This window comes from Pristis pectinata, chromosome 3, assembly GCF_009764475.1.
Source record: "Pristis pectinata isolate sPriPec2 chromosome 3, sPriPec2.1.pri, whole genome shotgun sequence".
In the NCBI taxonomy this organism is placed as follows: Eukaryota; Metazoa; Chordata; class Chondrichthyes; order Rhinopristiformes; family Pristidae; genus Pristis; species Pristis pectinata.
This window is the reverse complement of record NC_067407.1, coordinates 102,490,166-102,504,864: the sequence shown is the minus strand read 5'-3', so window position 1 is coordinate 102,504,864 and position 14,699 is coordinate 102,490,166. Positions and strand designations below refer to the sequence as shown.

The 14,699-nt window shown below is 40.5% G+C and overlaps 1 protein-coding gene across 1 annotated transcript in view; it reads left to right on the top strand.

The window, feature by feature from the left end:
* The window catches only part of LOC127567999 (spectrin beta chain, non-erythrocytic 1-like), a 211,368-nt gene that overhangs the window by 71,802 nt on the left and 124,867 nt on the right, over positions 1–14,699 (top strand).

The following is a 14,699-nucleotide window of genomic DNA, read 5'->3' as shown; positions in this document are numbered from 1 at the left end:
ACCCTAAATGTTAGGAGCAAGCTATCTTCACACTTTTACTCAAACCTTCTTGCTGTGCCGGCACATTAGCTTTCAGAAGTTTGTGCACAAGGATACGTAGGTCCGTCTGAAAACCGGCATATTTCAATCTCTCATCATTTTAAAATATACAATGCTTTTCAAGCCAATTTTTCCTGCAATCATGATGAAAGGTTCATACATTCCATCTTACAGTCACACTTCTTAATTTTGAAACGAGTTATTTCCTGCTTTCACAATCCCTCCCCAATCCCCAGCCACTGAGCTCTGGGATCATTCCTGGAAAAATACTAAGGGGGATTATTATCCCATTTGTTATCATGTTGGCTTGCTACCTACTTTTTTTTTGTGGCAGAGTTGTTGGCAGGGTGAAGTCTGCACACCCTGTTGTAATGGGGCAAGTCTGTAATTAAAACACAAATTACTTTTCCTGCAGAAGTTGCAAATTGGAAGTTGTCTTGTCTTTAAGTCAGCAGTTTTAGTTAATTTACAGCTGAAGTAAATGGATGCTGTATCTATAAGAGTTGCAAGGATCTAGTTAATCTTGGACATGCAAACTGTGGCCCTTGGGCAAATTTGCAGGTGAATTTAGCTCTGACTTTTGGTTGCTGAAAGGTGTTTGATAATCCATCATGCAGGCAGCCAACATAACACTGTACATAAGGTAGACTTTTCCTTGTAGTATTCCATTATTGCAGAGGTCAGAGTATGTGCAGGAAATTACACATTGAGTCAGGGGAGGGGTGTTGATGAGAGGATTGTTTCAAGAGATGCAGAAGAAAAGCCAGTTAGATGATGGGGTGCTGTGCAGAGGATGTGGAGATTGGCGACTGAGGACATCGACAACAGGGTGGAGTTGGGGGAGCAATCAGTGATGATGGAAAGTCAAGGGAGGCACTGACCTCAAGGAAAATGGCCTTATGGGCGTGGCTTAGTTGGACACCAGATAACTGATAGCAAAGCAAGCCACATCCTTCTACTTATACCTAAATGAATGAAGCATACACCAACCAGGTGCTTAGTTATGTACATGATATCAGAAAAACATTATTTGCAGCTTGATACCATTGCATGTACCCACCAGTTTCTTGTGCACACCTGGTGGAGACACACACGCATGAGCAATAATTTTGCCCATTTGTCTTTTGCTGTAACCTACAAATGTCAGTCTGAGCCCAAATGATTGGGTGTCTCAGGTAATCTCGTGCTTGCTCTCACACTTTCCCCCTCCCCGCCCCCCCACTCCACCACCACCAATCACACTAAACCAAGGTTTGTTCCAGGCAAAGTTTGGTTGGGGGGGGGGGTTGCAAATGTATGTTAAAATTTCAGCAACCCCAGTCTGTAGCACAATCAGAATACCTTTAGCTCAAAAAGCCATTTCAAGACTTGAAAACATAAATGAATTTGGCATCTCAGTGCAGCACCAAGAGGGTGTTGCATTGTTAGAGGTGCCATCTTTGGTAATATATGTTAAACCATCTTTTTGAAGAAGAATTTTTCAAAGGAATAATTTGTCTGTACATCCTGGTCTCTGCTTCTCTCTTGATCAACACCATCAAAAGAAAACCAACTGGTTATCTGCCTCTTTGTTGCCGTGTTTGCTGGTGAATTAATTGAAAACAATTGAATGAAGTGCTTTGTGGCTGTAATACACTATCATGGTTAATCCTTTAATTTGCCAGTAACTCTTTTAGTGTTGATTAGCTCATCAAGAATTCAGGAAATAGTTGGGTCCCAGTACCAAAAAGTTTGGATACTGAATTATTTACTTGTGCTAAAAACGTACAAGAAGAATTGTTGTCAAAATATGTTTGTAAAGAAGCAAACAGAGAGGAAATAGTGTCAAAAGAGAAATATTCCTTCCATGGATTGCTTTCATTTGTGTGGGCTTCCTTCTTAATTATTGTAACAATAAGCTAGGAGACCCAAAAAGCATCTCTGAAGAAATTTGGGATTGGTGCTGAAAGTTGAGAAGTTCTGTCAATGAATAAATCCTTGCAACTAAGTAAGTATGAGGGATCTTCCTCTTGGAAAAACTTAGCTTCTCTCAGGCAAAGTGTAAGCGAAGGAAAATTTGATGCGATGACTGTGGCTAGCTCCTCTCTAAACCAACATGTGTGCCATTTGTCTAAGGGTGCATGTTTCAAAGATTAGACTGGTGCCTCTCTAGGGCCCATAAATTACCCCAGTCTGAATAAGAGCAACATTGGAATAGAACTTCTTCATTCTCCAGGAGTTTTTCCAATAATGAACAAATTGGTAACTTGAACCAGAATGTTGCAACCTCTCTGCTTGTAGCTGCTTTCACTTTAAATGTTTAACAAAGTATCTGATTGCTTAGTAGAAGCAGATGGCAGATTACTTGCTGAAAACAATCTTGAAATTGACATTAACTTTTAACTTATTGTAAAGTTGATAAAATTAATGACTGAGAAACACGCAAGAAAAAGTACATATTAAGTTTCAAAAGATTTTGAGAGTTGGACAGGAAATCCAGAGGATTGTCAAGAGAGCAGCAGAGGTCTTTTGGATGCCTGCTGGCCTCTTCAGCTCCCAAAATGGAGGGCAGGGCTCATTGGCTCAGTACAAGTGAAAAGGGCTTAAAAAAATTGGTTTAATATATATGCAAATAACACCTGCTTGAGATGCCACCTAAAGATGATTTTGTCTGTGTGGACATTAGATACTGGCTACACTTGAAGATGAGGACTACATGTGGCAAAATGACCACCTGAACACAAAGTGGAAAGGAACAGTAATGCCTATCTCTCCAGCAAGCAGCACACATCAAACAGAAGGCACCAGCCCCGAGCTCCACTGCTACATATTTTGCCTTTGATTGCAAGTACCACCTTGCCTGACTTGCCCTCACAACCATTCCCACACTGAACAGTGCTGCTGGCTCAGTTGAGTGCTGCCTGTAGTGAGAATATGGATATGAAGGAATCTTGGAATTTTATTTAAAAGAGCAGATTGTAGGGTGATATGATTATGAAAATAGATTCTTTTCAGCTGACGACAGGTCTAGAATGAGGAGTAATAAAATAAGATTAAACATAGGAAATTTAGAACTCAAAACTTCTCTCGGTTCTAAATCACTAGCATTTTATTTACAGTATATCCTAATCTCAGTTTTACAAGTTCAGGACTAATCTTCATAATTTTTGTTACCTTTACTAAATCACCCTCTAATCTCTGGTCTAGTGAAAATGCCCAAATGTTTCACGTCGATCTAAATATTTCTTTTTTTTAAAATAGCTTTCCACTCGGGATCCTATTTTGAAAGTTTTGTGATCCTGAGCATGATGTTGCTCTGTCCCTCCGCATCATACAACTTTCACATGTCCAATGTACAAAAAAAACTATAAAAGTGTGCAGTCCTTAATTTACTGGTGTTGAATTCCACCAGCCACCAACTATATGCAGCCAGTAAGTTAAATATGAAAGTTTTTTAAGTAAATAATGCATTCTTAATTTAATTCACTGTATTGTCCTTGGGGGTGAGTTACTCGGCCTCCTCTGCAAGCAGGCAGTTTCATATTTGCTGTGTGCGAGGTAACAGATCCCAACCATGGCAGCAGTGAGGTATTGAAAATTCGTGCCTCAATGAAGGGTAACAGCTCAAGATCCTGAACCTGATTGCAACCAGAAATATTTCCAACATGCACTTGTTTGGGCTGGGTGCTTGCAGTGACTACTAGCAGTCAAGGGTAAACATTGAGTAGTTTGAGTGTCCGGTAAATAAGCAGAACCATATAACATGCATGGCTTGGTTCCATTCCAGTTCTGTAGGTGGTGAGGTGGATGATGAGGCCATTGTGGGGCCTGCAGACTTTGGCACTGCTGGGGCAGGTGAGTGGGTAGTTTTGGTGATGGTGTGTTCCTTCCACTATTTTCATTTGGGCTTCTGTGTCATCCCAACAAACTTGAGGTTCTCAATGGCATCTCAAACACTCCACCTTTATTTTGTGTGGTGGTGTGCCAGGGTGTGTGAGGATTTAATACTTCTTCAAGGATGCTTTGAGGACATCATTGAATAATTTCCTCTGTTCCCCTAGTAATTCCTTCCCACTGGAAGCGCTGAGTGAGTGCTGGTTTTGTGAGTTGGGCATATGAGTGATGTGGCCTGCCCACCACAGCCAGTGAAATGTAGTTAGAACTTTGCTGGGATGTTGGCCTGGGAGAGGACACTGACATTGGTTCACTTATCCTACCAGGATTTGTAGGATTTTGTAGATAGCAGTCATGATGCTTCTCAAGTCTTTAAGGTGTCTGTTGTGGGTAGTCCATGGCTCTGATGCGCACAGGAGGGCGGGGATCGCTGCTGCCCTATAGATCGTAAGGTTCATGCTGGGTTTGAGGTCCTAGATGTGTTGGCCTGGTGTAAAATATTAACTACAGAATTGTTTTAAGTCGCATCTAGTATTAAAGCTGTCAAATCCTGGTGCACAGGCCCCACCTGGCTCTTAGCAGTCTTGAAGTAATTTTGTAAGATTAAGACCAGAAGTTGTGTGTGTCTGAGAAAGTTATTCTCTATACTGGTTGGCTATAGTAAAGATGCATCTGTACCCGTGTACTCAATACATTTTGTGAACTGTATCAGAATTGCTACTTATGAGCCCAAGAGTGAAACCCAACTAAAAGTTGATCAAAACACTAGTTTGCCTTTTTTCAACTGGCTCAATTATACTCCTGTAAAAGTTCTCTGAGTGAACATTGAGTGCAATTGTGAAATGTAGAATTGGTCAATAGTCTGTTAAGCAAAATGTGGAAAGGTTTCTCTTTTCTATCCCAACAGCTTTCTCTGCTTGTGCGGTTTCTCGTTTCTTCACATCTGCTTGTTCTAACTTGGTGCAACTTCAGTTGAACATAGTTGTTGCTCATGCATGCCTGCCTACCTACCTACCTACCTGTCTGCAAGCACGGTTTTAATGAAAGCTCATAAAAGCTGGTGAAGCTGGGAGAAGAAACATCTGCACTCAATCTGCTCCTCAAAAATGAGGTCCCAATGAAGGCCACTTTAAACCATGGCATGTGAGGCTAAACTGAGCATAGCAGCTTACATGTTATGATCTCATGGGTTGGAATTTTACATTTAATTCAGCAAGCAATACATCAGCTAAAGGGTGGTTGGGGCTTGCTTTATAATACAGGTCAAGCTCCAGGACAGGAACATGAACTCTAATCTTAGTGTCAGTTTGACTGATAAGCAGACATTGGGGAAGGAGTTGGGTCCAGAATTTATTTTGTTTGTGTTTTCTTGAGCTGGGATTTTCAGATATCCAAAATCCCATTCCTATACTCAGTTTACTAATATGTCCCAACGCATGTGATATTCCACATTATTAGTATTATACCACTGCTCGCCTGTCAATAACTAAACAATGTATTCAAATCCTGTACTCATCTCGCCTGTGACTCGAATTTTCTGCTTAACATGAGAAGCATTACAGGAACAGCTTTACTAGTTAGCAATTAAATTCAAAGGCCAGATATCCTTTCAGCACAAGGCTTCCCAGTATATCTTGTTGAAATGTTCTGTTGCTGAGACTGTCCTCATTGAATAGACCATACAAGCTATTGCTTGCTCTGCAAGTAATTACAGTATTTTTGCCCATTGTGTCTGTGAAAAGCTTAGAGTAGTTATTTGAGAACTCTTTTTCTCAACTGATGGCCATCTCCTCAGAAGCCATTTTAGCTCACCTGGTATTGATTTATTGCACCACAGCAGAATATTTTCATTTAGATCACTTGGTTAGTTCAATACCTGTTTTCTTTCTTGCTGCCTTTCATCTGCTAAATAATAAAGAAACATTTGTGGTTCAATTAAAGTGTATAATTGTTGTGCCTTCCAGAAAGTGACATGTCTGCACTGATCCTGGAGGTAATAAGTCGGCATGAGGCCCACCCAGGGTTGATTCTCTGGTCTCGTTTATGTCAAACAGCCGAGCTGCAGCTGTCTGCTGGGTATCCCCAGATATCTTGCCAGAGAAAAGCAATTTGAATTTTTGGCACTACTAGAGGTGCAAGAGGGATGAATGGTGATGATCAGAGGCAAGAGAATGGGGTTGGAGGTGGCTGAAAATGGTTTTCATGTCAGGGGAAAAGGAGCATTTGCACTTTCTGATTCTGCATTGGATTAAGCTTTTTTCCTAAAACACCATTTTGGTAGTGATCTGAATACTCTTTTTAATGATTCCAGTCAGGCTGGTGTGGATTTTTTTTATTTGTTCAAAGAAAACTAATTTTGTGAAATGCCTACAATGGCACTCTGTAAAAGAGCATAGTATCATTGAATTAATGATAGATCATAGAACAGTACAGCACAGGAACAGGCCCTTCGGCCCACAATATTGTGCCGAACCAATTACACTAGTAATAAAATGTCCAACTAAACTAATCCCTTCTGCCTACACAATGTCCATATTCTGTCATTTCCCTCACACCCACCACTCACTGTGTGTAAAAAAAAACTTGCCCCGCACATCTCCTTTGAAGTTGCCCCCTATCACCTTAAATGCATGCCGTCTGGTATTAGACATTTAAACCCTAGGAAAAAGATACTGACTGTCTGTCTATGCCTCTCATAATTTTATAAACCTCTATCAAATCTCTTCTCAGCCTCCGCCGCCCCAGAGAGAACAACCCAAGTTTGTCCAACCTATCCTCATAGCACATGCCCTCTAATCCAGGCAACGTCTTGGTAAACCTCTTTTGCGCCCTCTCCAAAGCCTTGACATCCTTCCTACAATGGGGTGACCAGAACTGAATGCAATACTCCAGATGCAGCCTAACTAATGTTTTATAAAGCTGCAGCATAACTTCCTGATTCTTGAACTCACTGCCTTGACTAATGAAGGCAAGCATGCCATATGCCTTCTTTACCACCCTATCAACCTGTGTAGCCACTTCCAGGGAGCTAGTATGAATTTGGACCCCAAGATCCCTCTGCTTATCAACACTGTTAAGGTTCTCACCATTAACAGCGTATGTCTCTTTACACTTGATCTCCCAAGGTACAACATTTCACACTTGGGTAGGTTGAACATCTGCCATTTCTCCGCCCACATCTTCAACTGATCTATATCCCACTGTATCCTTTGCCAGTCTTCTACAGCATCCACAACACCACCAATCTTCATATCATCTGTAAACTTACAAACCCACCCATGTACATTTTCATCCAGGTCATTTGTATACATCACAAACAGCAGAGGTCCTAGTACGGATCCCTGAGGAATACCAGTAGTCACAGACCTCCAGCTAGAACAAGTCCCTCTGTCTTTTACGGGCAAGCCAGTTCTGAATCCAAAAGGCCAATTCATCATGGATCCCATGCATCTTAATCTTCTGGGTGAGCCTCCCATGAGGGACCTTGTCAAATGCCTTTCTAAAATCCATGTAGAGAACATCCACAGCTCTACCTTCATCGATCACCCTCGTCACCTCATCAAAAAGCTCAATCAAGTTAGTAAGGCGCAACTTGCCCTGCATAAAGCCGTGCTGACTGTCCCTAATTAGGCCATAATTTTCCAAATGGTCATAAATCCTATCCCTAAGAATCCTCTCTAGTAACTTCCTTACCACTGATGTGAGACTCACTGGTCTAGAGAGAGGACACAAAGATATTGGTCAAGGCCCCAGCAATCTCACCTCTTGCCTCTCTCATTAACCTGGGGTATATCTCATCAGGCCCTGGGGACTTTACCTTAATGCTCTTCAAGAGACCCAACACTACCTCTTTTATCTCAACATGCCCTAGCATGCTCCACATTGATCTCCCTATCCTCTATGTCCTTCTCATTGGTAAATACTGATGCAAAGTACTCATCGAGGACCTCACCCACATCCTCTGCTTGCAAGCACATGTTCCTTCCTTTATCCTTGAGTGGTCCTACCCTCTCCCTAGTTATCCTCTTGCTCTTGATGTATGTATAGAATGCCTTGGGATTCTCTTTAGTCCTACTTGCCAAGGACTTTTCATGGCCATTCCTGGCTTTCCTAATTCCCTTCTTGAGTTCCTTTCTGGCTTCTTTAATCCTCAACTGCTCTATTTGATCCTAGCTTCCTAAGCTTTACATACTTTTCTCTTTTTTCTTGTTGAATAAATTTACCACCTCTATCGACATCCTAGCATATTAGCATGCTCCACACTGATATCCACCTTGCCATCCTTGTCTTACTTCCTTACTTGAACATACCTATCCTGTACTCTATGCAGTTGGTCTTTAAACACCCTCCACATGTCAGATGTGGGCTTGTCCAAAAACAGCTGTTCACAATTGATTCTCCCTAGTTCCTGCCTAATGCTGTCATAATTTGCCCTGCTCCAATTTAATACTCTCCCTCAAGGTCCATACTTATCCTTATCTATAGCTATCATAAAACTTAAGGAGTTGTGGTTACTGTTCCCCAACTGTTCTGCCACTGAAAGGTCGGTCACCTGGCCAGGCTCATTACCCAACACCAGGTCCAGTACGGCCCCTCTCGTTTGACTATCTATATATTGATTTAAGAAACCCTCCTGGATGCACCTAACAAATTCTGCCCCATCTAAACCACTTAGTCTAAGGAAGCTCCAGTTTATATTAAGGAAGATGAAGTCCCCCATGACAACAACCCTTCTAGTTTTACACCTTTCCCTAATTTGCCTGCATATCTGTTCCTCAATGTCCCGGTGGCTATTGGGGGGTCTATAGTATAATCCCATTAAAGTGATTGCACCTTTCTTATTTTTGAGTTTTACCCATATAGACTCAGTGGACGAGCCTTTTATTATGTCCCCTCTGAGCGCAGCTGTGATATTGTCCCTGATTTGTAGTGCACCCCCCCCCCCTTTTTTTACCTCCCACTCAATCTTTTTAAAAACATCGAAACCCTGGAACATCAAGCACCCATTCCTGCCCTTCTCTCGACCAAGTCTCTGTTATGGCCACAACATCATAGTTCCATGTACTAATCCATGCTCTCAGTTCATCACCCTTACTCATAATACTCCTCGCATTCAAATACACACACTTCAAACTGTCTGTCCCATAATGTGTATTACTTTGCTCCAGCCATAGAACCATAGAACAGTACAGCACAATATAGGCCCTTCGGCCCACTATGTTGTGCCAACCTTTAAACCACGCCTAAGACTATCTAACCCCTTCCTGCCACATATTCCCCTATTTTAAATTCCTCCATATGCTTATCTAACAATCTCTAGAGTTTGACCAACGTACCTGCCTCCACCACTACCCCAGGCAACGCAGTCCATGCACCAACCACTCTCTGGGTAAAAAACCTCCCTCTGATATCTCCCTTGAACTTCCCACCCATTACTTTAAAGCCATGTTCTCTTGTATTGAGCATTGGTGCCCTGGGAAAGAGGCGCTGGCTGTCTACTCTATCTATTCCTCTTAATATTTTGTATACCTCTATCATGTCTCCCCTCATCCTCCTCCTCTCCAAAGAGTAAAGCCCTAGCTCCCTTAGTCTCTCCTCATAATGCATACTCTCCAAACCAGGCAGCATCCTGGTAAATCTCCTCTGCACCCTTTCCAACGCTTCCACATTCTTCCTATAATGAGGCGACCAGAACTGGACAAAGTACTTTAAGTGTGATCTAACCAGAGGTTTGTAAAGCTGCATCATTCCCTCGCGGCTCTTAAACGCGATCCCACGACTTATGAAAGCTAACATCTCATAAGCTTTCTTAACTACTCTATCCACCTGTGAGGCAACTTTCAGTAATCTGTGGATGTGAACCCCCAGATCCCTCTGCTCCTCCACACTCCCCAGAATCCTGCCACTAACCTTGTACTCTGCCTTGGAGTTTGTCCTTCCAAAGTGTACCACCTCACACTTCTCCAGCCTGTTTTTACTGGCCCTGACTTCTACCTTCCTCTCAATCCCTCCACTTTCTGACCTGGTGCTCTGGTTCCCATCCCCCTGCCAAACTAGTTTAAACCCTCTTGAGTAGCACCAGTGAACCTCCCGGCCAGGATGTTGGTTCCCCTCCAGCTGAGGTGCAACCTGTCCTCATTGTACAGGTCAGCGCTGCAGTAGAAAAGGTTGCAATGAAGATGAAATTGAATCCAATGATGACGAAATTTAAAAAATAACAGAAGACCAGAATTCTTTATTCAGAGGGGAAATACGTTTACTTGAGGTTGAGGGATGCTGAATTTGTGGGTCACAAACGACATAGTTCATAGAGTTGTACAGCACAGAAACAGGTTGCCCCATTCCAGATTGTCTATGCCAACCAAGGTGCCGTTTGCCTGTGTCTTGCCCACATCCCTCTAAACTCCTCCAAGTGTCTTCCAAACACCACGACCACACCACCTCCGCCACCTCCCCCGGCAACCTGCTCCATAGACCTGCCAACTCTCGCAATTAGATTTTCTTGCTGCATGTGTGACTGCATCATCAGTTCTCTTAAGATACCTTTATTAGTCACATGTACATCGAAGCACACAGTGAAATACATCTTTTGCGTAGAGTGTTCTGGTGGCAGCCCGCAAGTGTCGCCATGCTTCCGGCACCAATGTAGCATGCCCACAACTTCCTAACCCGTGCGTCTTTGGAATGTGGGAGGAAACCAGAGCACCTGGAAGAAACCCACGCAGACACGGGGAGAATGTGCAAACTCCATACAGACAGTGGCCAGAATTGAACCCTGGCGCCATAATAGTGTTACGCTAACCGCTACACTATAAACTGAGGGATATGTCTTCGGAGTACTGGCCAATACTTATCCAGTAACCAACATTACTAACAGATTATCTTGTAGTCATCTGTGGAACCTTGGTGCGCATATATATTGGCGGTTATCTTTTTCCTTGCATTGCCAACAAGTGCCTTCATGTCAAAAAGTTCTTCATTTGCTGTTAAACTCTTTGGAACATCCTGAGAGGTGTTTATATAAATGCAATTTGTTTTCTAATCCTTGGATTTAAAAAATGGGATCACCACACTGATTCAATGCACATCTGCCATTGTAGCCAGAGTTCAAAGCTCACCACAGGCTTTGGGCATGTAATCTAGACTGAGGTTACAGTGCAGTACTGGAGAAGTGCTATGCTGTCATTAGGAGTTAGCTTTCACATGAGGCGTTGAACACATGCCTTGTCTGTCTGCTTAGTTAGACTTTTAAAAAAATCTTTGTTATGTTTGAATTGACTATCACAGTCAGTCTTAACAAAAGATTTCCTTAATAACTATGCAAAGCTGGCAATTTACTTGAATCTATCTCTATTTGTTTCTGTTGTCCCAGATAGGATTGTTTATATTCACGTTTACACCTTTTAAAATTTATAATGAGAAGAAGGATATTAATTTGAAGAATGGAATCCTTTCCCAATTGGTCTAGATGGGAAAGGCTTTTCTGGTCTGGAAATATTCTGAGCCGGCCTGAGAAGAACATGCTCTGTTGCACAAAGCTCATTTTCCATTTCCCACATGAGTTTCCCTATAATTTCCCTAGCCACTTTTATATTGTGGAAGATCCATTCTTTAAAAAAAAGTCTGCCTAGTAGTCAGTTTCATTAAACCTCAATAGTTTTTTTTTATTTTATTTTTTTTAATTTAAAAAAAAGTCCCCAAATCAATAAGAAAAATTGTAAACAATATAAGCTAAACAAAAAAAAAATTAAAAAAAAACAAACAACAAAAAAAAAGAAAAAAAACTGGGCTAAGATTTCTCAGTAGAAACAGAGCAATATTATGTCGTCAACTCCGTTCCTCCAAGTTGGAAAGTTATTGAAAGGGGATCTACATCATGTGAAAATATTGAATAAATGGACTCCAAATATCTTCAAATTTAAGCGAAGGATCAACAGTACCACTCCTAATTTTTTCCAAGTTTAAACATGATATAGTTTGAGAAAACCATTGAAAAGTAGTAGGGGGTATTGGATCCTTCCATTTAAGCAAAATGGATCGTTTGGCCATTAATGTAACAAAAGCAATCATACGGTTAGCGGAAGCAGATAAATGGCCAGACTCTATCCTTGGTAATCCAAAAATTGCAGTGATAGGGTGAGGTTGTAAATCAATCTTCAATACATTTGAACTAATGTTAAAAATGTCTTTCCAATATTTTTCCAGAAGAGGACAGGACCAAAACATATGTGTCAAAGAAGCCACATTCGATTTACATCCATCACATATAGGATTTATATGGGTATAAAAACGAGCTAACTTATCTTTGGACATATGGGTCCTGTGGGCTACCTTAAACTGTATCAACGAGTGTCTGGCACACATTGAAGATGTATTAACTAAATGAAGAATTTTTTTCCAAGTCTCTATGGGTATAGATGTCTGGAGTTCACTTTCCCATTCATTCTTAATTTTGTCTAATGATTCTAGACGTATTTTCATAATTAAATTGTAAATTATTGCTATCAAGCCCTTCTGATAAGGATTAAGACCTAAATTTTTTTCCATAGTTTCAATTTTGTAAGGTGTCGGAAAAGAGGGTATAGTAGTTTTTAAAAAAAATTCTAATCTGCAAATATCGAAAAAAGTGTGATCTAGGCAAATTATATTTATTAGACAATTGTTCAAAAGATGAAAAACAGTTATCAATGAATAGATCACAAAAACATACTATTCCCTTCCTTTTCCATATGGAAAAAGCTGAGTCAGCTCTGGATGGATGGATAGAAAAAATTAGATTGAATGGGACTTGACAAATTAAATTTATTCAATCCAAAAAATTTACAAAATTGAAACCATATTCATATTGTATGTTTAACTATTGGGTTAGTCATATGTTAACTTGGTAAGTGCAAAAGGGAGTGAAGCACCTAAAATAGAAACTACTGAAAATTCAAGAACTGATTGGTGCTCAAGGCATACCCATTTGGGGCATTGAATTACATCAGAATCTTGTATCCAAAAAATTAAATATCTGATATTAATTGCCCAATAATATAATCTAAAGTTAGGCAAGGCCAAACCGCCATCCTTTTTTTAGTTTTTGTAAATACTTCTTACTTAACCTTGGGTTTTTATTCTGCCAAATATTTGAAAGAATTTTAACCTCAATAGTTTTAATGTGGACTTGCAGCCTGCTGGGACTCCCATAGTTTGGGGACGAGAGGGATTAGTATTGGTTTTGTGAAATGTGGAAAAAAAATTCAGAGTAGTATATCCAATTAGTCCCTGTTTAGGGATAGTTTTGTATCATGCATGTACCTATAAGGAGTTGGATGGAAGCTAGCTAGAACTAATTTTGCATGGAATTGTTAAACTACTGAGATATAAGATTGAAATCCAACTTCTCTAATCTGAGTTAGTCCAGTTCCCAGATATGAAAGGCGACTGGACTAATCAGTTTCTGTGGGGGAAAATATGTCATTTCTTTTTAAATGTTTGCAGACTAATGTAAATTTACAACACATTTAGTCTTCCAAACATGAATTTATTGTTTTATTCTTCACCATCTTGTCATCATGCACAGAAGTCTGAGCATATTTGTTTTGTGAAGGTAGAATGAATCTGTCTAAAAGCAGCACAAGACAGGGAAATGGATAACTGTGTTAAAGATTACATTTGTGGAGAACACACAAGGGCTGATTTCTTGGGAGGTAAATGGATCTTAACAGCTTTGAGTTTTTTATTATTATAAATTGTTGTTCTACCAACCATATTTTACACTCCATTTTGCAGAGCCTCAGAAATTAGTGTCTGAAGCACTGCTTTGATTTTGAAAGGCTATCAGCATTTTAAGGGTTAAGGATTTATCGATTTTCATTGATTGGTGAAGTGGTTGTAGTAGGACAGAGCAAGATGTGCTTTTAAATGATTTCACAAATTCTATAGTGTTGACATTTGCAATAATGTTATATTTTGTACAGTATGCAACTGAAAAGACATCCTTTCTTCCCATGTGATGGAAATCTGATACTTTTCACTTACATGAGGCACTTAAACAAGAGATTACAATTCCACCAGTTTTGTTTAAGGAGGGACCATTGTAGGAAGTTCCTTATTGTTTGTTTTTGTAGAAAAATGCACGTTTGTTTCTGTTAAAATCAGGAAATGTGTTGGTTTTGTTTGCCATAATGTGTGCTCAAAAGAACAATTTTTAACAATGACTTGTATTTTTTTTAAACTGATATATATCTTATGTAAACCCCTCTTTTTTTTTGCATAGTAAGTGGTACATTCCTACTCCACGCTGCCCTTATGTTAATGGTGACATCATTCAAACCGTGACTGCCGACTGATTAAATTACACTGCAGGCTGGAGTAATGTGAAGGTGTGCTTGTTGGCTTCAGAAAGGAAGGAAGGTTAGGAAAGAGCTTCTGTGTAGTGGGTGTGCCGTTCAGTCATTCACTTCCTTTGAAATCCAGAGCTGCTGCTTCAACTAATCTGGAGACTAGGGGAGTGGAAGGCAGACAATCAAAGAAACAACATGCTGCTTATCTATGGCTGATGTCGATTTATACCATCAACCTATGCTGCTTGGACGAGTCAGCTCTCCGTTTATTTAAGAAGCTGCTTGCTAGTTTGTTACAGAAACGGTGGTCAGCCTTTCCTTAAGGCTCTGTGGTTGGCTGTGTTTATAGAATTACTTTCCTCCTTTTTAAACTGCATTTCACCTGAACCCATTGCTATCAAATGGAAGTACAGAGGGTATCCAGCATGTCAGGACCATTATCTGTTGGCTTTTCCGTTC